The sequence below is a fragment of the Coturnix japonica genome, chromosome 8 (assembly GCF_001577835.2).
Source record: "Coturnix japonica isolate 7356 chromosome 8, Coturnix japonica 2.1, whole genome shotgun sequence".
Taxonomy (NCBI): Eukaryota; Metazoa; Chordata; class Aves; order Galliformes; family Phasianidae; genus Coturnix; species Coturnix japonica.
This window is the reverse complement of record NC_029523.1, coordinates 24,040,686-24,065,907: the sequence shown is the minus strand read 5'-3', so window position 1 is coordinate 24,065,907 and position 25,222 is coordinate 24,040,686. Positions and strand designations below refer to the sequence as shown.

Sequence of the window (25,222 nt, the reverse complement as noted above, 5' to 3'; positions counted from 1 at the left end):
AGTTTCTGCTGAAAAAAAGACGTAGTAATTCACCTCAGCCCGTGGCCAGCAGTCTTTTGAAGCAAAAGTGCAAGGACTGGTGTAGATAAGTTACATGTGTTGCACAGGGAAGATGTTTTCCTGACTCACACTGATGGAGGATGACATTCTCTGAACTGTGAGAGTTCCTAAACCTTTCAGAAGATTTCTGCTTGTTTTTCAGGCTTTATTATGGTAAGTTGAGACTTTTTTTTTTTTTTTTCAATTTGTTCCTAGTGAGACTGATCTTGCAGTTGGAAAAAAAAACACAACAGATGAAATGATAATTAGAATTGTAAGCTTATCGCATTTCTGGAAATGCGCATCCATATTTTTCTTTCAAATTTCTGCACTGCAATAGATTTCTCTCTTCTTAATTCCAGAATGTATTTGCAGTGTTTCTTCATCTCTGATTACTGTAGGCTGTCTGCAACTACTTCAGGCTGAGGATGAGCCTGAAAAGAATACATATGTTCTCTTGGAATGTAAATTAATCCTTCTCCAAGTTAAATTGGTGATAACACTACTTATCTTCTCAGATACCAGTTAGTGTCACAAATAAACCCTGAGCTGTTGTGAAGGATCATCTGATTTCCTAGATCAATCCAAAAGATGCACTTCCAGACCTCGAACCTTAACCTCTGTTCCAAACATAGTTTGTGCTGAGATGAAGCAGAGACAAATACACAATAGAACCTAAATATTGCTGCCTAATAGGAACTTCTGAGGAATGTGTGCTATATCTTCTCATAGCAACCATAGGCCACATTTCAGATGTGGGGACTGAATGGATCCCATGCAATGGTTTCCATGGTTGCACAGGGCTTGGTGTATCCAGTAACATTAATATTCATGTCCTTAATAAAATAACTTGTACAAAGACAATTCTTCCCTGTTTATTATCTATCTTAGACGATTATTCTATAGATGTTTGAATGGATTTAAGACATAAAATTTACATTAAAATGTAAAAATTTTTTTAGTGTGGACTGAAGCCTTTCATACTTATGTAAGCAAAACTTCAGGTGCTTCTTCAGTCAGCCCTATATGATTTGGCTGATGAAATAATGATTCCTTTTCTTTACCAGCTTATTATTATCAATTATCATAACCTAAGTTAGATTGCCATTTTTTGTCTGGCAAAGACAAGTATGTTGATGATGGCTGACTGTTTTTGGAAGATGATGCGAGGCTGTAAGCTTATAGGTGGGACTGCAGTTGTGAACATGTCACTTACAATTTTAAGCCCAGTACAATGTGCTGGATCAATGAATGGTCCTTCGTAAGGGAATGCCCACTTATGTGTTTTAATAACAGGTTGATGATTTTTGCCTTTGTTGTCATCCAGAGTTCTCAGAAGCACTCCCTTGTTGGAGGCTGTCCATTACCTCATGTTTTATGTCCTGTAAAACCTCTCCTCTTTATTTTTGTAACCTCTGTGATAACAGCAGTCTTAAATTACACCTTAGCCAACAGTCACAGAGAAGTCCTCAGTAAGTGCTGGTGTGCTTGGATAGTTCCACTTGATCAGGACTTCCGTGTAAACTAAAATCACAAATGTTTGGGCTTTATGAAAGACTCCTTTTATAGTACTGGTAATTTGTGGATGCCCTCCTAGTTCTGAGATAACCCATGCCAAAATGAGGTGTAGGATCACAGGGAGTCATTGCTGTGGGGAAGAGGCGCTGTGCAATTGCTGATTTACTGGAGCAGTGCTCTGGCAGTTGTGTTTGACATTTCAAGTATCAGAGGGAATATCTAGCTGTACTTGAGCCTGGGGCTCATATATCCATCCCATAACCATAGACTGAAATATGCAGAGGTCTCAGAGAGCTCTTCAGAAATACAACAGGATGCTTTAAGAAACTGTCCACATTTGTGTGACTTCGATATCTATAATAGCTAGTAGCTACTGAGAAGTAATCAGTGCTGACTTCTGGCATCTGCTATATGGCTGAAAATCTGTGTGAGTGTGTGGAGCTCTGTAAACCTCCCACTGATTTATCTGAAGCATTTATTATCTGGCTCACAGATGTGTACCAAAGCACTGTTTACAGAGAAGCTCAACATGCAAGAAGTTGAATTTTTTAGCTTGTGTAAACTGTTGTTTTCCCCCCAAAGTCTACAAAGTTACCATTTGACGTACCCCAGCAGAGGATCTGGTCGCTAACAAACTTTCAATGTATTGTTCTTGGCTGCATCCATGAATATTTGAGTGTGCTGAAGCTGGGCTCTGAATGCATTCATTCATAAACCACTGTATAAATGATCAAACACAAGGCTTCTTGATCTCAGATGCAATAAATCCTCTGCTTTACTGGACTGGAGACTACCATAGGAATATTTCTTCCTCCCATACATATGAGCAAGCTGGATTCAAGTATTGCTCACTTTGGAAAAACACCCCTGAAAGCTCCTGAATTTCAGTCTTCATATGTAGTGGTGCTGGGCCAGGTACAGCCTGCCTACACGGGTCACATCTCCAGATACACTGCTTACTGCTTTGGGTAAAGTAGTGTCAGTGGAGAAGAAACATCTACCTGAATATCTTCAAAATGCAAGCAGAAGGAAAGGAGACTAATTTTAAAACCAGTATGTGCTCGGATAAACTTATTTTTGTATTTCAAACCTTTTGTTATAAAAACATTGCATAGATTATTAACAAAGGCTTATCACTGTTTGCATTTCTATCTGGGTTTGTTCTGCATTTTGCATAGTTCTTTACTGAGCAGTTGTAAAGCCTTAGAGCAAAGCTGATGTAAAATGGATTTTGAGTCACAAAACAAGTACATACTTCTCCTTGGACACATTAATTTTTTTGCCAGTGATCAAAGTAGTTATATTCACACAAGAACTGTTTGATGGCAATGTTTTCTAAAGGTGTTTATAACCTGGTGACATTGAAGAAACCTGCACAATGAAGACAAACAGCAAAAGTAAAGATCAGGACTTTTTCACCCTTTCTAGGATTCTTAAGTGTATGTTAATTCTTTCTGCGACAATGTATGATCCCATTTCATGGGTACAGCAATACTTAAATCTGAACTTAGTCAAAATGAACACTTAAAATATTATACAAGGGGGATTTGCTTAACTCACGTACATCACTGTGGATGTTTCCCATGTGGCATTGGCCAAAATTTTTCAAATAAAACCCATCTTCATCAAGTATTCCTGTGATGCATATCTCCCTTGCAAAGGGCAGACTAACAGTGACAGGTGGGAAATATAGTCTTGAGAGGCAATATTTCCTAGGAGCAACACTTCTATTCTAGGATAAAATATCTTAACTTCAAATTTCTTAACTCCTTTTAATTTCTTTCTCTGTGGAGTTGCTCATCACTTAATGCCAGCACTGGTGAGGTTTGGTAGACACCCTGTGCATATGCTTGAAGGTACAAGTCCACATGTTTTCAGGGACATGCTGCCAACTCCTACTTCTCCTTTCATTAGCAGGGTTATCTGCTGATTGTGGTGAGCAGAAGTTTCTTATCAGAGCAATCCATCAGAACTACTTTAGCAGTGATTGATAACTTATTCAAATGTGAATGAGCACAAGTATGGTGGCTTTTGAAGTTTTCAAGGGTTTATCATGCAGGCCATGCCTTCCTACACTTAAGTGGCATAACTATTTTTTACAAAAGCCCCAAATCTGGTGAATTATTGATTGGATTGTTCTGTGCATCTATGTCAACCTGTGTATCACCCTTCTTTGCATGGCTGCATAAAAGTTTAATGGACAGTCCTGCCTTTTTGAATAGGAATTTTGCCAGCAACAGCAACTAAGACAGGATTATAGACTGTCTGGGGCAGAGATCTGAAGATAATTGTTGTGTTTAACTGTTAATTCTGTAGTATTATCCCAGTAAGTTGTCGTTGCATCTAAGAATTTTTTGATGCCTATCCATACACGTTTGCACATGTGCACACACTTCCCTGTGGGAATCCACATGATACTGCTACGATGCATGCAAAAAGTTCGGTGTGTTTTCTTATTTGTAAACAGAAACCATTTTGATTTATGTCCTGATAAAGGGAGCTGTTCCAAACACATCACCAAGTTGTGTTTACGACTGTGTTTGTCTTACAAACTGCTCAGTACATCCTCATACACTTGCAGCTGCGGTTCAAGGTGCTGAACACAAGTTAACACTGCATGTTGCTAACCACCTGCTACAGGATACTTCACCCATTTGGAGAACTGTGCATAGAACACTACAACCTTCACTCAGCAGGATGTGTCTGATAGGAGAGCTGCTACCTGCCACCTGATGTGTCTCACCCTGGGAGACAGGACGATGAAGTAATGGAGCCTGGCTGTCTGCAGCCAGGCTGCTGTTCTACATCCAAAGCAAGCTTGCAGTCAGCAAGTGCTGCATTAATCTTTCTGGGAGTGTTTGTTTTGCTTGTTTTGTTAGGCTACATTTCAAGCAACTGATAATGTGTTCGTGAGCAGTTCTCCTGTTGCAGCCCATTTTTCAAAAGAAGTGTGAAGACCGATGCTCCAAAGGTTTGGTGGAACATGAGTGTGAAGGGTTATATATGATCATGCTTGAAATGTGTGAGCTGACAGTGCTTTCAAGTGCATGTTAATATGTCTGTGCAGGTACTTCTGGGATAGAGGAGTTATGGCTTTGTGTGAAGTCTGATGAGTGTTTTAAATAATACACCTTTGTCATGGTTCTTCTTTATGGATGCCAATTGTGCTAGTGCAGCTACCTCGCTGCGAGGGAGTTGTGTGCTTATTTACTTAGTAATAGTCAAGTCTTCTAACTACTCAAGGACTAACCTGAAGCCTTCTGAGGATCAAACGATAACTGCATTATTCTTTAAAGCTTTTTGAGCATTGAAATGCCTGAGATTTTGGGAGGTAAATGTCTGTGTATATGGCTTGACCCTACCTGAATTATCAGTGTCACTGCTCTGTCCAGTTCTGTTACTATTGTTGCAGTTCTATAGGTGCTTAAAGCCACATCCTCCAAAGGATCCTTGTGCATTTAGCTCCTACAGTCAGATAGGAATCCCCAAGAACTTTTGAGGATGTGGAGAATTCAGAGGTGATTCCAGATCCTCCCAGATGTGTTGAAAAGGAAAAATATATACAGGTTTCAGGACTCTTCTCTCTTTTCAAAAACCATGTGCTGATTTGAGGGGAAAAAAAAAAAGAAAAAAAAAGAAAAAAATAGCAACATTTCTTCAAGTCAAGAGAATTGTAACTCTGGAGTGAGGATACAAGGAGGTGTTACATCCCTGAGGTCTTTTAGGCTGTTTAAATACTCTGAAAGAATCTGTTATGTGGATGGGCTGTTGGTATTTATGACGCGGTGATCTCCCAGGATAACACAAATCCTTTCTTTTGTTTCTTTCTGGTTTTCAGCAACATTTCTACTCTGAAGTCAAATCATCCATTTAGCATCTTGCTCTGGAAGGACCCACAGCTGATGCAGCCAGGGTGTGCAGTGAGCAGGATGCCTAAATGGGGGAAGCTGGTGCTCATCCTTGCCTGCTGCAGCCATGAATGCTGTGAGAATTCCCTTGACACAGGAAAGTGCTGTGGTATCAGACTCCACGTTAATTGGTGTGATAACAGGAGGGTTCCCGCAGGCTCAAGAAACATTAAAAAACCTCCTTTCTCCAATTCAGCTGCTGAAATAGGATTGCAGGACTTCTCCTCCTAATTTTCTTGAGAAAGGATTGAGTCTTTTGTGCATTATATAGAAAGAATAACAGAAGTTCTTTGGAAAAACAAAATATATGCTCTGCAGTTTCTGAAGTGAGAGTACGCAGAGTTCAGGCAAGTTACTAAAAACAGTCCAATGTATAGCTGAGAGTGGGGGAATAACCACGTCACTTCTTTGGAACCTCATCTGACATTCACTGAAGTGAATGAAAAGGCTCCTGTTGGTTTTAAGTGGATCCAGCCTTTACACAGTGAACAGAAGACATGTGTCTTATCTGCTTAAACATGAAAATGTTATTGGTAATTTATTGTGATAGAAAGAGCACATGGTAACTTTCCCCCTACATTTATATAATAGGAGGCAAAAGCTTCAAGTGCACAGTTAAAAGCCATTGAGCATGCAGTTGCTTACTATTAGCACAATGATAGTGACACAGCCAGGGATTACACTGTGTTAATATCTGATGGAGGATAAAGCATTAGGCACAAGTTTCCCATTGCCATCCTGCATAAAGATGATGGCTTACCAGTCCTGGTGAATGGTGTAATCACTAACCATGCAGAAAGGAGATGGTTCCTCCTGAAACACCTATGCTGGTGTCTTCTGAGTCTGGTTCAAGTGATGTAACATTCAAATGATTTGAAGGCTGTGCAGAAGAATATTGCAGAGCAGGAGAGTAAGCAAAGATGAGATGGCTGAAGCCACTCGTCAGTAATAAAAGTGATATGATGCTTGATACACACAGTTCTTGTTTTACATCAATAACCTGATTAAAATTAGCAGAGCTGGTCTGGAATTTCACCAGTGTGAAATCATGTAGAAAATAAAAGCAAAAAAATAAAAAAATAAAAAAAAAAAATCCCTAAAAACTGCCCCACAACTAATTTTCCTTCTCTTTTCTTTAGGTATGCCAATTTTGTGTGCATGTTCCTTTGGAATGTTGAAATGAATATGGTAAATGAATAGTAAAGTCAAGACACTGCAAAAACAAAAAACATTGAAAGAGAATTTTCACGGACTGATGAACTGAGACCTGAAACGCAACTTATGGATCAGAACCAGTGGTGATCAGATACTGTATGCTGGATCTCCATCTTTGAGACTGATGTGTCTAAAGCAAAATACAAACTGCTGGGGGGTTCCTGGAACTACAGAACAACTTGCTGTCAGAGCAACTTGCACCATCACAAGGTATCACCTCTGCTTTCCAGACACTGAGTCTCCAGACAATTAATGTATGTCTTCAGTCACTATGTTGTTTCTCTCACACTTCTCCTGGATGAGAATGAAACTGCTGAGCTGAATTACACTTTATAAGGTGATAGGGAAAAGATCTAACATCTATTTTTTCCATCTTACAGGTTTTACAGTGTGAGTGATGCTAATTTTTCAGCCTAAAAACTAACCAAACATTGAAATCCTGCTACTTCTGAACTGACATCATCCAGGTAAACAAGAACACCTGACATCACTGATCAGTGACTTACATACCACATCACTGAGACCCACATCACATTAAGCCCTAGGAAATGAAAAGGGTGAGCCATACCTGACTCTAATGTGTCTGTTCCCTACTAGTGTGCTGGCATCCATCCTCAGAGAGTGCTGGGCCCTGACTCACTCCGTGTATGGTTTTCTGCTGGTGACCCAGAGATAGATGTGGTGGCTGCAATTGGTTTCTCCTTGAGTAGACTGAACTCTATAGGGATTAATCAGTGATCCTGCTTGGTTCTAACAAACACTCTCATCTTCTTGACTTTGAGCCATGGATACAGGTCACAAATAAAAACATTAGAAGAGCTTGACTCAGTGATAGAAAAATTCACTACATGAAGTGTTTTCCATTTTTGTGAGATCTTTTTATCACATTGCTTGAAGAGCTCAGGTTTGCCATTCCTCTTGCTGTGTGAGAGGCTAAACAGTTTGCTCCACATGCTTACTGCCTGACTAGCCATAAGGTAGAATGATACAAAGATGGTAACAGATATTCAAAATTAAAAGGTTACTTACGAGGAAAAATTCACCAATATGGATGCCTTCACTGGGAAATGCTGAGGCAATCTCCACCAGGGAGCAATCTCCAAGAGATGCTTCCTATGTGGTGGTCAGCCCTGAAATGAGGTCTAGAGGAGATGGAGTCAAGCTCCACCCCTTCTGGGAGCACAGCTAAATTACTCTCACCTTGCTCCCACAGCTGACCCAACACCTGCCTCAGCTGATTAATCAGAAGTTCAGGCTGTGATTATCAGTTTCCCATACATTAGCTTAGAGGTGTTCTTGCATTATATCAGTTGGTAAGCAAGTTCTTGTCAAAGCCAGAGTTCAAAGATTGTGTGGGGTTCTTGTTTTCCTTCAGTGTAGCTAGTCTGGTATTTTCTACATGAATGAAAATCATTCATTGAATTCTCAAAGCCACTCTTTAACTATGCACCTTTGGCTATTAACCCTGTAGGTTTCTTTTGTAGATGAGAAAGCTTCTTTCCAGCAACATAGCAGCCTGGAAAACCAGCCCTGCAGGGTAACACCCAGCCCCTGCTTTAAATGTCAAGGAGAAAAACATCTTTGTATTGCAGAGCAGTCACAGCAGCTTCGCTTCTGACCTGGTAGTCTTGGATGGAAGCAGGTAGCCCTTTTCTTCTCATGTAGGTTGTTGGGTTTTGGTTTGTTGTCTTTCTTTATTTATTGTTTTAGTCTATGTGTCAAACCAAGAGGCAAGACTACTTTCTCATTAGCTTGTGCCCCTGTGGATACTCTGTGGCTTCCTGAGGGCCCTGTGCTATGCTTGCATCTGACAGAAGATGGCAATGTAGGGATAGAGGCAAAAACCTTTCAGGAATGGGAAGATTAAGAAAGCGTTTTATTCCCACCAGTGTTAGAGGCCAAGAGAGATTAACATTATCTGCTTTGTGTTTTACCAGTGGAGAGAACTGTACTTTATGAGTACAGTGGGAAGAAATATTTAATCAAGCTGATTTTCTACTTGCTACTTAAATTCATGGTGACAGGTCAGAAACATTATGGCTCCTGTGCTAGTTAGAATGATCTTTCATCCAATTTCAGTCCTGCAAGTTTGACAAATAAGACATTACTCGTGCCAATTAGCTTCCAGGCAGTCCTGTTAAGCTGCAAAATAGGGACTTGTAGAGCCTTTGGATCTACTGAAATGCTTTTCAAGGTTTTGAATTTGTAGGACAGAAAATGGGAGGTGGGAGAATGCTCCTGTTTCAGGAGCCCAGATACACTGGCTTAACATCAGGGCATCTGTTCCAGCTCTGAGGATCCCACAGATTTAATGGCATGGTGGTAGGACCCTGGTAGGGTCCCTCTGGCTGCAATGGAGTACAACTCTGCTTAATGCTCTTGTGAGAATCTGAAATCTTTTTCTTATTAAAGAACTTCCTCTGCCCAAGTCCACTGAACTGCATGGACTTGCCACGGAGGAAAGAGCTTTGCTTAATCTTTAGGACAAGCAGGATTTAAAATCAGTTGCTGAATTTGGGTTCTTTCTAAAAAAAATAAAAATCCTCTGTTGCTGGTTACTACACAGGGTGAAAGAATAACTGCTCTGCTGTGGGATTTGGGGGAAAGTGAAGCCTACACCCTATCTGTAACTGCCTAATGGTATGTGATAGTTCAGATTTGAAAAAGAAACCTTTTAAATGGGAGCCTTCTGATTTAGTGAGCTGGAATCCTACTGAGGGGAGGGAAGGAGGTCAAAGGGAACAGAGATGAGGGAAGACTCTGTCATAAGCTTTTCCTTCTGTTACCTGCAGGCACATTTAAACCAGCTGTTGATGTATTAAAAAAAACCAAAAACTTTTAAGCATCCAAAATATATGCATTAAAACCTGACACATCTATTCTGTTAGTTTGTACCAAGTGTTTAGAAACAGCACCCTCTACTTTCAGTACTCTACAAAGGCAGTGATGTCTGGAGCTTTCCCCTTGCCATCCCACCTGGTAACATCCGTGGTACGCAGACCTAGTTCAGTGCTTGTTCCTCCTCCTGAGGGTGAGGACTTGACAAGGGTGGAGTCCTGCCCCATTGGAAACCTGGGCTGTGGGATGCACTCCTTAGGTTTCTGCTGCTTCCATACACTGACGTTGACACCTGCTGTCTTGCCTACATTCATCTCACAGAATTAACTGAGGGACTGGGTCCCCCAGGTCAGCACTGGGAAACATCAGTAAAACCAGTGGAACTGATGGTGCCAAGTCCAGTGTCCATAGCAATATTTTAAGTTGGAGGAGGCAAGACAATCAATTGTGAGAATGGGCAGTGCTGGCCCTCAGTCCTTCCCTTGCTCCCCTCCCCTCTTATTTATAGGTTTCTAATTTCCGCTGGATAATGAATATCACTCTTCATTATAATTATGTTAAAAGGTACCAGCATGATGATTCAGAAACCCTTGAAGATATAGTCATATTTTCAGCAACAGATGGATTTAACACTGCAGATGGAGTGTTAAGAGTGCAGGTAATAACAAACTCAGCAATGTACTGTACTGAAATATAATTGGAAAGTATTAATCATATATTGGTTACTTCAGCTTCACTAAGTAGATGTTTAATTTTCATCAATCTTTTTACAAGATTCCCGGAAAGGTTTCTTTGTAGACGAAGCGTGGCTTCTAGGTGAAAGGATTGCCCAAGTTATTAATGACCAAGGCCTTGATCTTGCAGGCTTGTGCCCATGGCTTACCCAGGCATGCAGAATAAAAATCATTTGTGTTAATAAGGCTGTCAGATGGGGCCCCATTCAAATGGCCTAAAGTTTCAGCTGGTGACGAGTCGGTAGTAAAACTGAGACCCCTCTGAACTCAGGGGCTGCTGGAGACCTGCCAACAGGAACTACTGGCTGCAGATTTGGGAAGAAAGCAGGCAGTTTGGAAAGTCTGATTTGCAGAGGTAAACTGTGACTTTAAGTCTTTGCAGGACTGGGATTTAATGTGCCAGTAACATTGGGAGAGACCACTTTGTTTGGTTTGTTGGTTTGTTTTGCTTTTGTTTTCTTTTTTTTTTTTTTTTTTTTTTTTTTTTTTTTTTTTTTTTTTGTCATTCTTTACTATTTTCTCTAAGCACAACCCTTTAGGAATAATCTGCATACAGGGAAATGTCTGCTACTGTTTCCATAAACCCTGTCATCTGACTGTTGTAGTTGTTTTTTTTTAATGTGGGAGTTGCATTTGAAGCCTGGGTGATGCAGGGAGATTTTTGCTCCCAGAAGGCCATGCAGGGCCAGCAGAATTAGTGCCACTTAGTTCCACACCGTGGCTCTGATTCTTTAATTGATGTTATTTAAGGGTTTATTTCTGGGGTCAGAAAGTGACCTGTGCTCTACTGTATCACCTGGAAATGGCAGGGAGTGCTATATGGCAGGTATCCAGCTCACATGGGGAAAATCTTCATCTGTTTTATGGCAAAATAGAAAATATGCTATTTTTGTGCAAACTGATTTATTTTCCTTTGCATTTCTGTGGATGCTTTACCTCTTATGGTTTGCATTCACGTTCTCTGTACGTTTTGGCATCTGGTGAAGCTGCATCACAGTGTCACAGACACCCAGATCAGAGTGCCCAGCCCCATGTCCTGGTGGCTTTTGAAGAACTCCAAGGAGGAGATTCCACCCTCTCTGGACAGCTTGTACTCCTCTGCACACCAGTGCATCTCCACTATCTTCCATAGGCACTTTCCTTCTTGGTGAGAGCCCACAACCGTGGTATGCCACGATGAACATGGGCTGACCAGGCTTATAGATAGCAATATAAATATGTAATACATACATTTTAAAGCATGTGAAATATCTTTAGTGGAAATATTTTGTTTTCTAATTGTCTGTGGACCCTGAGGACATCTTCAAAACCAGAATTCTCTCTGGTGTACTCTGAAAGGCATCTGTACCCCAGAGAGATACAAGCAGGTACTGATCAACTGACCATGACAATGAAAGGAAGGGCTGGGAGTGTTAGTGCTTCTAAATACAGCGTCCCTTTAAGGGTACCCAACAAGAAGAGTTGTCTGTAACAGTATCCCATGCTACTGTAATGTAGTAGCAGTAGCTTGTTTGTAGCATGTGGAAACAAATAGTAATTTCATTTTAACTGGCCCTTGGAAATCATCCATCCCTTGTCTTCCCACATTCTGGGTAGGCTACAGGATGAGCATGAGCCCCAGAGTCACAACAGCAGGTACTGCAGGCTGGGTTGAGTTCTGGGGGCAGCTGGAATCATCCCTGAGTTCTCTGTGTGGCATATGATGAAGGTGGTAGCACACAGCTGACGTACGTGACTGCCCAGGCTCCAGCACATGGGGTGATACAAAGGGCAAGAGTCATGGTGGATCAGTTTTCCTGGCTGGATGCAATCTGAAGATCATCTCCTGTGTACGTACTGGTAGGACAGACTTTTGATCTCTGTGGCAATGTTTGTACTTTCTTCCTCTCTCTCCCCCTTTTTTTCTTCTTTAATTATGAAAATTAATTGTATCAGAAGTGATTTGCACTGTCGGGCCTCTTAGTCTTGATTTAAATCAGGTGTTTTAAACCTCATTCTGCATTAGTAGTATGAAGACGTGCTCTTATGGGGGGTTTCAGTCCCACTGTTCACCAGAGGGACAAGGACATGGGTACTTGTTTGTGAGAAACAGGCCGATCATGCATTGCATATACCTGTAAATAACGTAGCTTAATACTCATTAAAAAGCTATCTAGCTCTGTACAGAAGATACTAAGAGGCAATAGATCTGCCTTAATAAATCATCTCATAGTTGGCTCTACAAGATTTAAGTTCAAGGAGTCTGAGCCTAGAAGGATGCTACTCACAGTGACTTCAATCACTGGGACTCATGAAAGCTGCAGGGCCTCTATCATCTTCCCATTAACACTGAGCCTTCTACCTGTCCCTGTTTGCCCTGCATCATCTTAGGATATGGGGTTTGATTTTTCCAATTACTGTGATGACGTTTTTCATTTGTGACAAACGGCTTTTGGATGAAAACTGCAATTCAAGCAAAATTACAAACTACTGCCTTAAGGAGGCATTTTATTTGCTAACTCAGGCTGTGTGAAACTTGTTCCATGTATCAAAAATGAAAGTAAAGCATATCTGATATTTTAAAACTTGATAAATTATTGACAATGGAAAAATGCCCTGAGTTAATCAGTCTGATGGTTTTCTCACCATTTGTCCCTTGAGGATTTAGAAGTAGTGGATCATGCTTTAATGTTGGTCTGCCCTCATCATTTGGAAGAGAAAAAACAAACATTCCTGTGCCTCAGCTCATCAGTGTCTGCAGCTGACTCAATCAGCTGTGGAACTGAAGAAAAGGAAACAGAAATTGACGTGAAGAAAATGTTCTACCTGCAGCTGCAGAAGTAGCAACGATTTGTCAAAAGCTGATCTTTATCCCTCCAAAGACCTGTAGTTAGGGTCACTGATCACATCATCTCATTCACTGGTTGGACTTCACATATATAACCTTTGGAAGAAAGGTACTACTTTAATATATTTACTTAATTTATTAAAAGAAGTTCATTGCAAGATTGTGTTAATAACAAATGTGACTTTTGGCACACATTTTGAAAGGAAAATCAGCATTATAGGCTTCTCTTTCTAAAGACTGCTACTGTTTCTTCTTTACTGTCACAACCACAAGCATATAATAGTCCCACAAAATGATTGTAAAATATAAAACTTTTTTCTTGCTTTGAGACTTGCAACTCAGTAGCCCTGCCTGGAGGTCAGACTGTTGCATTTACTCACCTTGGGTTTGCTGGGCTTGAGTGCATGATTATGCAATGACACAGTGCTGTAACTTATTGCCCAGGCTTCCTAAACAAATGCTAAGCAGCCTGCTTTGGGAGTGATTTCAGACCACTTAGATTCCCAGCACTGCGCCCTAGACCTCTCAGGCTGCTGCACTGAATTACCTGGAATAAATTCTTTGAACTCAGGCTGCCCTACCATCCTTGTTGTCTTAAGTGGGGCCATTATTTAAATGTTATATTTTTCTTGGCAGTTTCTTTGCCATGCAACTTTTCTGCCTTTACCTTGAAACTGCGCTTAACCACACAACAGATTACAATGCTGTTCCTTTTCTCAAGTATCTTTGAAGAAGTGAACATTAAAAGATATGATTTAATTAAAAAAAATAATAATACATTAATTACACAGCAGATTAAAAAAAAACAAGTTCCCTGTTGCTACTTTGAGTTTGTATTGTCTGGACCAGTTATCACTCACCTCTCTACCACAGCAACTGGTCACTGCTGCATAGATATCAGAGTTGGCAGATCTCCACTCAATCCATCAGCCATGAGAAAAGAACTACTTCAACACTTCAGTCTTTCTTTTAAGGTCAAAACCTGCTTCCATCTTTTGCTGCCTGCTTCTAATTTCCTCTTTCCACCTGTGATAGGAGCAGCTTCTGTATTAGGGTGGAGCTTTCCCTGTAGCTCTGCTCTCACTCACAACAGCACCATTACTCATCCCATGGGCAGAGTGGACTTTATCACTGCCCAGTTTTGTGCTACCCACTGGAATCCTGCTCCTGGTGGGTATTGTTTTGCTGAGCACATGCCTCCTAGTTCTATTAAATAACACATATCTGCCTTGAAATCAGCTGCATTGAGCATTTGTGGAAGTTTGGTCTTCTGCACCTTCTTGGATCCTAGGAAACACGTTCTAAGAGATCCCTCTCTGGTTCTCTTTGAGCCATTTCTGGATTTTCTTAAAGATGCAATTGAGTTTGGGCATGACAGAAAGTCACTTCAGCACAGCATTGAGACCTGAGTTCATGGGATTAAAAGCTACTTATAAGCTTATTTACTTACATAACTGATATTTCTTATTTTATTACAGCACACACTTTTTTAAAGCTGAACTTTGAAGCCAATCCCTCTGCAACACTTGGTGGAACTACCTGGCACAGATTGTACACTGTCACATGAACAGATGCTGGCATGCACCTGTAAATGGTCTCCACTGGGAGCCATACCATGTAGAAGTAGCTGGACAATTTATGAACTCACTCCATGATAAAAGAACAGGTTTTTATGTAAAAAGGCTTCAGTGAAAAGCATGTGCTTTGTGCGTCTAGATTTTTTTTTTTTCCTAGAACTAAAAATTGATCTACATCTTTTGACTTGAGAATTTCTGTTCAAAATATCAACTGTCTGTGGAAAAAGGAGATGGAGAAGATTTATCTGAGGACTTGTCAAAATTCTGTCCAGACATGGTGATGACAACTGCTGTGTTTTAGCTACTTATCATAATTTGTTGATGTTTTAGATACTCTTGTTTGATATTTGTATTCATGTGGCTTAAGTAGATGAGTTAGCTGGGGTTTCTCCTAATTCTACCATTGATTTCCTTTGCAACCCAGTGCATAATTTTTCCAGGATGTTGGCCAGTTTTGCCTGCTTTGTCTCAGGAACTGAGGGTGGAGTGAGACCATCAACCTAGAGAACCCTTAGCTTTAACTGAGGTGCTCAGTGCTCATGTCTCCATGAAGTCATGGATTCCCAGCATGAATTAACTACTAATGCTGCTGCAGAGCACTGGGTAGGCACCGTCTGGACATGCAAGCTCTAGAAAGACAAAGTCAGTCCAAAATTAGGATACAGAAATCAGGAGGATGGAGAGTCTATTGTCAGAGAGGCAGGACTTTGGTTCATTAAACTCAACCCAAAACTACACTATTTACACTAAGAAATAAATTTGACAAATAAAGCAAGCATGTAAGCTGCCATGGAAAAAAAAAGGTGGATTCTATCTAGCAGAGGGAAAAGATTTTGAACTGTTCACAAATGGAGACAAGAAACTTCAGAATTGGAGCGTAGAACATCTGTGAACAGGAGGTTGTGTTGACTTTATGGGTGAAAGGGGCAGAGGGTGGCAGCTTGAATCCAGGGCGCTCCCTCCAATCTCCAGCTGCGATTGACCCTACCTCCCACTTGATGAATCCTCCAACCCACAGGTTTCAGGCAGTTTACATCTGGTATCTGTAAAGTGACAATAATGAAAAGATGGTAGTTGTAAATACCCAAAAGGTTACTTACAGGAAAAACTCACCCATATGAAAGCCTTTGGTCTGCTGGGAAATGCTGAGGCAATCTCCACCAAGGAGCATTCTCCAAGAGGCACTGCCTTAGTGGTAGTCAGCCCTTAAATGAGATCTAGAGAAGGTGGAGTCAAGCTCCATCCCTTTCAGGAGCACAGCTAAATTACTCTCACCTGTGCTCCCACACCTGACCCAAAACTTGCCTCAGCTGATCAATCAGAGGTTCAGGCTGTGATTACCAATTTTCCATACAGGTACCTTATTAAGCATTGCAGTACTCTAAGGATCTTTATAGGAGATGTTGCTGCGGTGTTCATTCCTTTTGCTGCTTTGCCTGTTTTCCAAATCTTACTGCTCCTGTAATAGGGATCTCTGTTAGTTAATGGCACTGATTGCTGCTCTCTGAACTTGCCTGAAGCTGCAGAGGCTGTGCTCAAAACTGGTACTGAAATAGAGTAGCTAAATCTGTGCTTAAGAATTATTTTATTACAAATACTTGAGCTGTTCTCTGAGAGAAGCATTGCTCTCAGGTTGGTCTGCATGTTTCTTGTGAGTGTGGCTGCTGGACCAGAACCAGAACGGTTCTGTCTTGATGAAGCTCTTCATCCACCTCTTTGACCTCATGCTTCTCTCTCAGTTCTCCATCTGAATAGTTCATCTATGCCCACTGAATAACCAATGGCCCAAGACACGTGAGGTTATGTTGTCTAACATGATTTCACTTTACATACTTAACCTGAATGAACATTTTCCTACCAGGCTGTTTCTCCACCTGCACGTTCCTCTGTGAGCAGGCAGAGATTGTTGTACTGTCACAGACTGGGTTGCATGGGAGCAAGAAGCAGTGTTCTGCTTTTCCTGGCGATGAGTCGTGCTATTTCAAACTATTTGGCTAATCAATAAGCTGAGATCTGCAGCTTCACTGACAATATATAATATTTGCTTTGCCTCTCTGCTTTGCTTTACATTTTGGATCCTTTTCCATTAGGATCTGAAGCATATAGACTGCATCTAATCCAATTTATCCTGTTCATCTTGGCAATGCTGGCAATGCTGACAGCTCAGAGAAAACACTTAATTTGACTAAGTGTTTTCAGTTTGCTTCTCAAAATATTTGAAATCATTAAAGCCAGAGTACCTCTGTGCTGCGATATACAGTCCTGACCTACTTTAGCAAGTTAATTACAATTTGTAGATCCTGCGGTCTTTTCTTATGCTGCAGGCTGAATAGGAATTTACCAGGTGAAGACTGGGCTCAGTGTTTGAGAGTAATTTTACTGGTTTGATGCATTTTAATACAACTCTTGAAAAAGCACTTCAGATCTCAGAGGAAAGCCAGAGACTGTTGGGTGCACAGAGCTCTCTGTGCTGCACTGCCCAGGGCATCTACACAGAGTGCTGAGCTCTGTGCAGATGCTCCCCTGGCATACAGCTGCTTGAGAATGTGGTGTTCATGGCTGCTTGTGTTCATCACTGCATGCTCTGCCTGAAGTTTTGGGAGATGTCAGGAAGCTCTCAGCCTTCCTAGATGTTTTATGGCCTGGTTTGTCATTGGGATGCGTATTTACTGTAGAGTCGAATCAAAAATGATGAAATGGGTATCTAATCCCAAATTCTTATAGATTGCATGAAAAATGCAATCACGGAGTGGCTCAGGTTGTGCTGCTGGATAGGCCTGGCTGACTAGCTATGGTGGTTTGCTAGCAATGGAGCTTCTGTCTGGGACAATGAGGACATCTGAAACAGGCAGGCACTGGAGGGCAGGAGATCATGCTACACCAACACAGAGATTGCTTGCTTTGCAACATCGATGTGATGTCATTTTAATCTGATTTTATTTTATTTTTTTATTTTTTTATTTTTAAAGAGGTGTCTCATGAGGTTCCTGCTCAGAGATGCATGCTGGCGGGTTGCAATACCACTGAGAACGGAAGGTCCAAAGCTGCAGCAGGGATAAGGAACTTGGAAAATGCAACTGGTGCGGAAGAGCGAGCAAGGTCACTGGTGACAAGGCTCTGCTCCATCTGTGCAGGCACACTCTTGAGCAGAAGCATTCCAGCAACATGGCATTTTGTCACATTATTCCATTCCTTATAAATTTCAATAGCCAGCTACTTGCCTGCCTTTGGTTGGGAAACAAAGCCCCTCTTTGTTCAGCAACACAACGTGGCTATCTCATGTAATGGAGAAATGAAATGCAAATAACACAGGAATTGTGCTTGTCTGGGGAAGAAGGAAGCATTGTCTGGTGACAAGAGCAGAAGAAAGTGGTGTTGCCCAGAGCTTCTGACTGTCAGTACTAAAAGGTGGAAGAAACCACCATCCGTGGAGTCTTCTGATAACACTGACATTGAAACCTCCCATGTCCTCATTTCATCATTCCCAGAATGGGGACCAAAATTAATCTGCTCTTTTATGCAATTCAGCAAAGCATTTTAAACTGTGCTTTTTAAGTATACAAGATGTCCAACTGGCTACACAGAGCAACCTTCACACTGAGGTATGCAGCGGCACTGGGTCTGAATTATTTGAAAAGGACTTAGAGAATTCTAACTCTTTCAGCCATTTTTTTTCCCTTCTAATCCACTTTCTCAAGGAAGTGAGATTTTTATGTGAAATGTTAGTATTTTCTTTATCCTTTTTGTTCAGGCATAGTACAGAATAGGTGACTCCTTGAAAATCATGATGTAAAAGCAGTGAGGGGCTTTGTCCCTCTTTCAGCACACCCTCATATCCTGTTGGATCAGGGCATTAATTTAGCCTTTTTACATTGTGTGTACTGATACCACAGGTTTTTCTGTTTACACCTGCTTCTTTTCCATCTTATTTTCCTCTTCTTTCTCCAGTCTTTTCTGCACCATCCCACCTCTTTGCTGCTTCCGAGGTCAAATTCATAGGAGATGTTCTGCAGAGTGAGCAGAGAGTGAGGAAGATGCTCAGCAGAGAAGCAAGAGGTTACTTTGGCATCACTCCCCTCAAAGAGGAATGCTAACTTGCATTGTCCACATGAAGAGCTATTCAGAGCTCAAATGGGTGACAGTCAGGGGACAGCTTGACCTCTGGCACTAGCTGGAACTGGGCAGCAACATGAGCCGGTGCAGTCATGCTAATTAATGCACCCTGAGGGGACACAATGAGGCACTGGCTCTGTACACCTGAGACATACTGCTGGCAGTGCCAAGGTGCCAGCTAGAGTGTTCTCTCATAAAAGCAACCCATGCTTAAAAAAATAAAAAAGGCAAAATTCCAACTTATGTATATAGAACAAGACTTAGACATAAAATACAAAAGTGGACTTATTAATCACAGAATCTTTTGAGTTGGAAGGGACCTTTAAAGGTCATCTAGTTCCCTGCAGTGAACAGGGACACCCCCAGCTCCATCAGGTGCTCAGATCCCTGTCCAGCCTGACCTTGGGTGTCTCCAAGGACAAGGCTTCCACCACCTCTCTGGGCAGTCTGCTCCAGCACCTCACCAACCTCACTGTAAAAAAATCCTTCCTTATCTAAATAAGGAAGGATCTTCCTTAGATCCCATCTAAATCTCTTTTAGTTTGAAACCATTTCCCCTTGTCCTATTCTCTATCTATATCCCCTTGTTTTTATCCTACATGTTTCTATGACACAGTGATACAAGGCAGGACAAGCTCTGGTGTAATGGCTATTACTGAAGTACAGAAGCCATGTCCCTGGTGTGGACAGCAGCATCTTTGATAAACTGGCTCTCCTGCCTGGGCTGAAGGTACTCACACTCATTACCTTGGCATAGCCTCCCACTGGGAGCAAAGATGAGCATCTGAAGCCACAACCTCTGTAGCTCGCATGGGGATGTCTGGAAAAGGACACAGACTGGAAAGGACTGGTTCCAGAGACAAAATGAATCCCCCTCAAACTGAGAAAGAAGGAAGGGTTCCAGTCCCTCTTCTGCTTCTGGTTTAACTTTAATAGCACACTGTCTTTTGCAGGCTCTCCATTTCAAATTCTTCTATCACCAAATCTCAGTAGTCCTCAAGCTAATTACCACAGCACTGAAAATCAAGCTGTTCTTGGAGTACGGTGTGGTCTTGGCTTCATCTGATGGCCAGTTCCCGATAACTGAGGCAAGGCAGCACTTGGTTCAGAACAGCAAGACTCACATTAATCTGGTTTCTTCTTCAGTAGGTATGTTTGTGGTGGATGGTGGGATCTTAGGCATGCATTCATTTGAAATACTGGTGTATTTCTGATGAAGAAGTCCCAAAGGCACTTAACCCCAAGAACCATAGAGACAAAATCTTTCTACAGTATGTCCTTCCCTGAGCTAGCTATGAGAAGATCAATGCTGGGATTGATACACATGAGTATCTACCCTGCAGTATGTCACTATTCCTCTGAAATTTTACCAGAGTGTAATATGGTGAAAGTACATGGCTGTATGGAGCACGACTTTACAGCAGTCTGGATGGTAGGAGAGAAGAACCATTTGGCAAATCAGACCAGACCACATGGCATTCATTTGGTTAATCACCAGCTATTAAAATAGCATCAAATCATAGCAACCTATTTGTTTATCATTCAGTGCACAATTTTCTGCACAGTATATTCATAACTGCTGTACCCAAGCTAATTTTAAACGAGCCAACAAAGCCATTTTCCAGCACTCTCTTGAGAAATGGATCTGTAGACTGATCAATCTTGCTGCTTCTGGGGCTTAGCCCCAGAAAATCAGAGCTGATGACATTGGCGTTTAACTTTGAAATAAGCTGATGCTTATTTATTCCCATTTTAAAACTGTCCTTTAAATCTTTTGCATTACTGCAAGATTTGTTTGACTTCCAGTGTCTCCAAGCAGACCTTTGTGATTTCTATTAGAGACAACATTCAGCAGTTCCTTGATGGTTCCTCTCTTTTTCACCAGAAATTCATCAAGTGATGAAATCCTGTTAGGAACAGAACAGTAACTTTGATCCTGGTCTTCAAAGTGCTGATGTTTTATTTCTGAGGGTTGACACCTCACTGCTGGAGTAGGATCTCTCTGTAATTAAAGGAAGCAGAACACTAGAACTGTGGTTTGTGCAAATATTAAATTAATTTTATCGCTGAGGCAAAAAATGGATGAAGTGGTGACCTTTAGCATACCTGCAGAGAAATGAGGACAAATTTTGGCTTTGCTGGCAGACCTGTTGCAAAGATTCCCACAATGTTCATGCTCTTAGTGCCAGCGAAATAGGTGTGTGCTTATTTTTAGGGTGCAGTGGTATATGATGAGACCTCAGAGCCGCCTGAAGGCTAGCTGAATCGTTGGCTTGGCATTTCGTTCTGCACGTCAGTTGATTGGTCATTTTATCACCAGTTATGAAGTGAAATTAGATAATCTTGATGCCATATGGTATACAGTATTTATAGTTTAGTATGTTTTCCATACATGTGCGCTAAAGCCTGCTTCAGGGATTTGTTACGGTCCTTGTGTTTACAGGATTTGGGTCTTGGGTGAAAGAAGAAATTGACAGTTACTAATGTTTGATTTAAACTAACACATCGGAGGCCACATGGGCAATCCCTAATTAGAGTCAATTCACACTTCCCATCCTTCGCCAGGGAGGCTGTCAAGACTCCATGGGACCAGATCCCATGTCCACTCAGCTCTTCTACCTCCAGCAGCCATTGAGACTGAAAATCTGGTGGTTAATCTCCACCCCAGCTCCTCTCCCAAACAGCCACGGGCATGTGATGTCATCTCCAGGTCTCTGACACAGGTAGGTTTCAACCTGTAGGATTGCTATGAGGATTATTGTCAGCATTAGGCTTAAGTTCAGAAATTCTTCCTTCACACCGAAATGCTCAGTTCCCGCTGAAATCTTGATAAATAAGTAACTACAGGATCAATTATGTGGGACATTAGTCACTCAATGTGTGTCATTATTTTCTCGAAACAAGACTAAATGAAATCCACAGAAGGGTCTGATAAAGATCTGCATTTGGAGCTGACTCAAATGCAATAACATAGTAGTGTATTGTCAACCCCAAACATTATTTTCCTGATACAAGTACCTGTGCTGGGGACCTTGGTCAGTTACATGGTGTGAATACCTTCACCACAGATAATTTCTTGACTGTTTCTCAACAAAACAGATCCCCATGTGTATCTTCTGATCCAAGCTACAAGCACCAGCAAAGCTATGGCAGGCTTCAGAGCACACATTGGTTTGCTTCAGACCCAAGTCCCAGTCCTCATCTCTGTCTCTGCTGCCATGTCTTGCTTACTCAAAGCTGATGTAATAGCAAAGAAGCAGAACAGGAGCAGACTGAGGATGGACCATTCTTTTTTTCATTTTCTTTTTTTTTTTTTTTTTTTTTTTTGAAGTAGTAAATAGTAATAATAAACTACAAATCCTGAGAGAGGAAAAGGGATGTTCAATTGCCCCATAAGAACCCCGTGAGCACTGGAACAAAGAGGAGTTAATAAAAGTTGCAGTCAGGTTTTTTTGGATGGGATTCTTGCAGAATATGATTTCATAATCCGCTGTCTCTAGTGAACAACAAGACCTCTGTAAACACTCAATATTCAAATGGAAAATTGTTTCTTGTAGGCTTCCATGGCACAAAATAAAAGCACTGTAAATCTGGGCCTCCATATGTGGTTCTCAGCTGGTGTAAGTCCCTGAATGAATTACATGTGAACAGAGAAATTAATGCTACACACATGGTGGCCAAACTTAAAAGCAGAAATTGCAACTGAGAATATGCTGCAGTGGATTGTGAACTATTTGAAGATAAATGGGAGCTTGAGTCCTTGCTGATATAATGCATCATTGATGCATTTCAAGGGGTACACAACAAACACAGTGAGATATTACAACAGTGAGATCAACCTTAGGGGGAGTGCAAGGACCTACGTTTTACAATCAAGGACTGAACTTAATGAGAATATCAGAAGGTAAATACACAGCGTTGACTCTTTCTCAAGATTTTGAACAAAAAGCAATTGGGTGAAATACTTGCTCTTTTTAAAGAATCTCCAGATTTACTGTCACAGCAAGTGTGTATCCTATCTTGGTTTTGAAGTGATTGGGCTCTAAAGCTGTTTTTGTTAATCTGTAAATGCTGTTGACAAATTACCCAGGAGTTTTTCTACTTTTGAAGCTGTTGTGATCTTTTTGTTATTGTTTTTCCCCCTCTCCGGGCAGAGGAGGAGGAAAGAATGTGCATGTTGCAGTGAATTCTAAATGAGGGCTGTGCCTCCCGTTTGTAAAAAGACAAGCACAGCAGTAAAAATAATAAATAAAACAAATGAGACTCTCTTTAATCCATTCATGAGCTCAAGTGTTTCAAGTAGACCATAATATTAAGACAAAGAGTTCTGAGAGAGATGGATCAGAGGGAAGGGCTGTTGCTTAAACAATGTCAGCCTATTTAATTAAATTACGTGTTTGTCAGCGCTGTATTTTCCCATGTCCAGGATTCTTACTGTTGATTCAGGGCTTAAGGCCTAAATAGAAAGGGCAACAACTGCTGTGTATTTGATCCTGAACAAGCTGTGTCCTTTGAAATGCCAGCACTCAGTGGCTGAGAGAATGCTAGAGTGCTTTGCGATGACAAAGGGCACTGGCATAAGAATTGCTGAAAATATGTGTCTGACATTGCCACAGCATCCTGAGGGTGCACAGGGACTTTCTCTGACAACTTCTAAGCCTGCTGTTATTTCTGTAACAGTTTATTTGTATTTGTCACAAGGACAAATGGGACTGGGGTAGAGGACCAAGAGCAGGGCCAGAAGCCAGGAACTCCCAACTCTCCTTTGTCTGAAATGGTTTGGCAGGTTGTTTTCATATATAAAATCTATAGCTTAGTCATGGACAATTGCAAATGTTTGTTGCCTTATGGTCAGATTTTAAGCTGTTTTCATAGCCAGTTTGTTGCACTAAATAGATGCTTGGGTTTCCCTTTCCTGGATGGATCTCCTCTGCTTCAGCAGGGCTGGAGGGAGCCACAGGGACCTGCAGTACAACAGCTCAGGATGAAGAAGCAGTGTATCTACTCTGTGTATGTGGAGAGAGCACTCAAACACCCGGCCACTACTGCATTATAACAAGATCAAAGAGAGATGTGAGTATTTTTTTCTCTTCTGTCCACCCATACCACTTTTATTTAAAGAATTATTCTGAGACTGGATGTTTTACTCAAAGAAATGTCTCAGTCAAATACATGTTCATCAGAGAAATTCTGTCCTTCACGTCTATGCAGGGATCTGATTTCTAAGCTAACAGGTGACAGTGCTTCAAAGTCCTGCTAAGAAGTGCACCCACCTTGCTGCTGCTTGGATCAGCCTTCGACAATGAATTTTCCATCCCTACAAGAACTGTCTTTGTTTTGCATGATGTTAAAGGTGAGACAATTTCTCTTCCTCCAGTTCTCTCAAGAACTGCTGAGCATGTAATTTTAGCAGCATCCATAGCAGGCAATCCCCTAAGAAGTTCCATAAATAGGAACTTTGTGACCAGGGAAATGACTTTCTCAGGTGGAACGCTCTACCTTCCTACCAACACAGTGCAACCAAATTGCTCCAGAGTTTTCATCTGCCCATATGTAGACTTGTTTAATTTTGTGACTTCAGGCCAACAAAGAGTTGGACCACGCAGTCTGCTCATGGAGCTGCCTCAATTTACCTAAACAGCCTTTGAGGTCCCATTCCCTCTGCACTGCCATCTTCATTTCATTCTCCCATCCAGTGTGCAGGAAGGGAAGTGTCATCCTCCCCATTTCCAGAAAAAGAAGGTTGAGGAGAGGGTGCAGACCTGTGTGAGTTGGCTCAGGGAAGGATGCTGGGACTGAGTTTTCAAAGCACAAAGCTGATCACCAGCTCACCCCTCTGCAACAGAGCAAATGGGCTGAGAGGCGACTGAAAATCTGCTGCTGTTGTCTGTCAAACAGAAAAGTCAAAGTCAAAAGTGTTTCTGTGGGATCCAAATATTTATTTTGCCATCTTGCCTAGCTATTTCATGAAGGGCTCCATGTTTATAACAGCTGAAAAGCTTTCTTTTAACAATAATTATATATATATAAATAAGGATGAATATTCACTTTTCTTGGATTGGTTGGTTGTTTTTCTCCAAAGTGATTCTTTAATTGAAATTTTAAATCTTTAATGAGCTATATCTACCCAGAAAGAAGGGAAAAGAGAAGAAAGAAAATCCTGCACTTCATTCCCATGCAGAATGCGTGCTGGAGCTTGGTATGCCATCAGGGTGAGCTGGCAGCCCCAAACTAACAGGAATTGGTGTTGTGTTGGTCTGTGCCCCGAGCTCCATCCAGCCCTCAGCCCCTCACATGCAGCACTGTCCGATGCTTCAGTTAGAAACTGCCTCCAGATGTGGTTCGTTATAAAAGTCCTTGCCCCAGCAAGGCGTTAGGGTAAGCTTTGGTTCTGCTCACAGATAATCTGTAATCAAAACAAATGGTGTTTCTAATTGAGCAAGGCCCTCTTGG

The 25,222-nt window shown here is 41.4% G+C and overlaps 1 long non-coding RNA gene across 1 annotated transcript in view; it reads left to right on the top strand.

The window, feature by feature from the left end:
• The first annotated feature begins 6,561 nt into the window (after positions 1-6,561).
• LOC107317780 overlaps positions 6,562-25,222 on the top strand; it is a 54,243-nt gene continuing 35,582 nt past the window's right edge. Inside the window, exons 1-9 of the long non-coding RNA XR_004308208.1 lie at positions 6,562-6,890; positions 7,061-8,322; positions 9,247-10,176; positions 17,626-18,258; positions 18,605-18,712; positions 19,723-19,918; positions 21,335-21,492; positions 23,712-23,842; positions 23,981-24,122. This is a non-coding gene — a long non-coding RNA (uncharacterized LOC107317780). The remainder of the gene's footprint in view (positions 6,891-7,060; positions 8,323-9,246; positions 10,177-17,625; positions 18,259-18,604; positions 18,713-19,722; positions 19,919-21,334; positions 21,493-23,711; positions 23,843-23,980; positions 24,123-25,222) is intronic.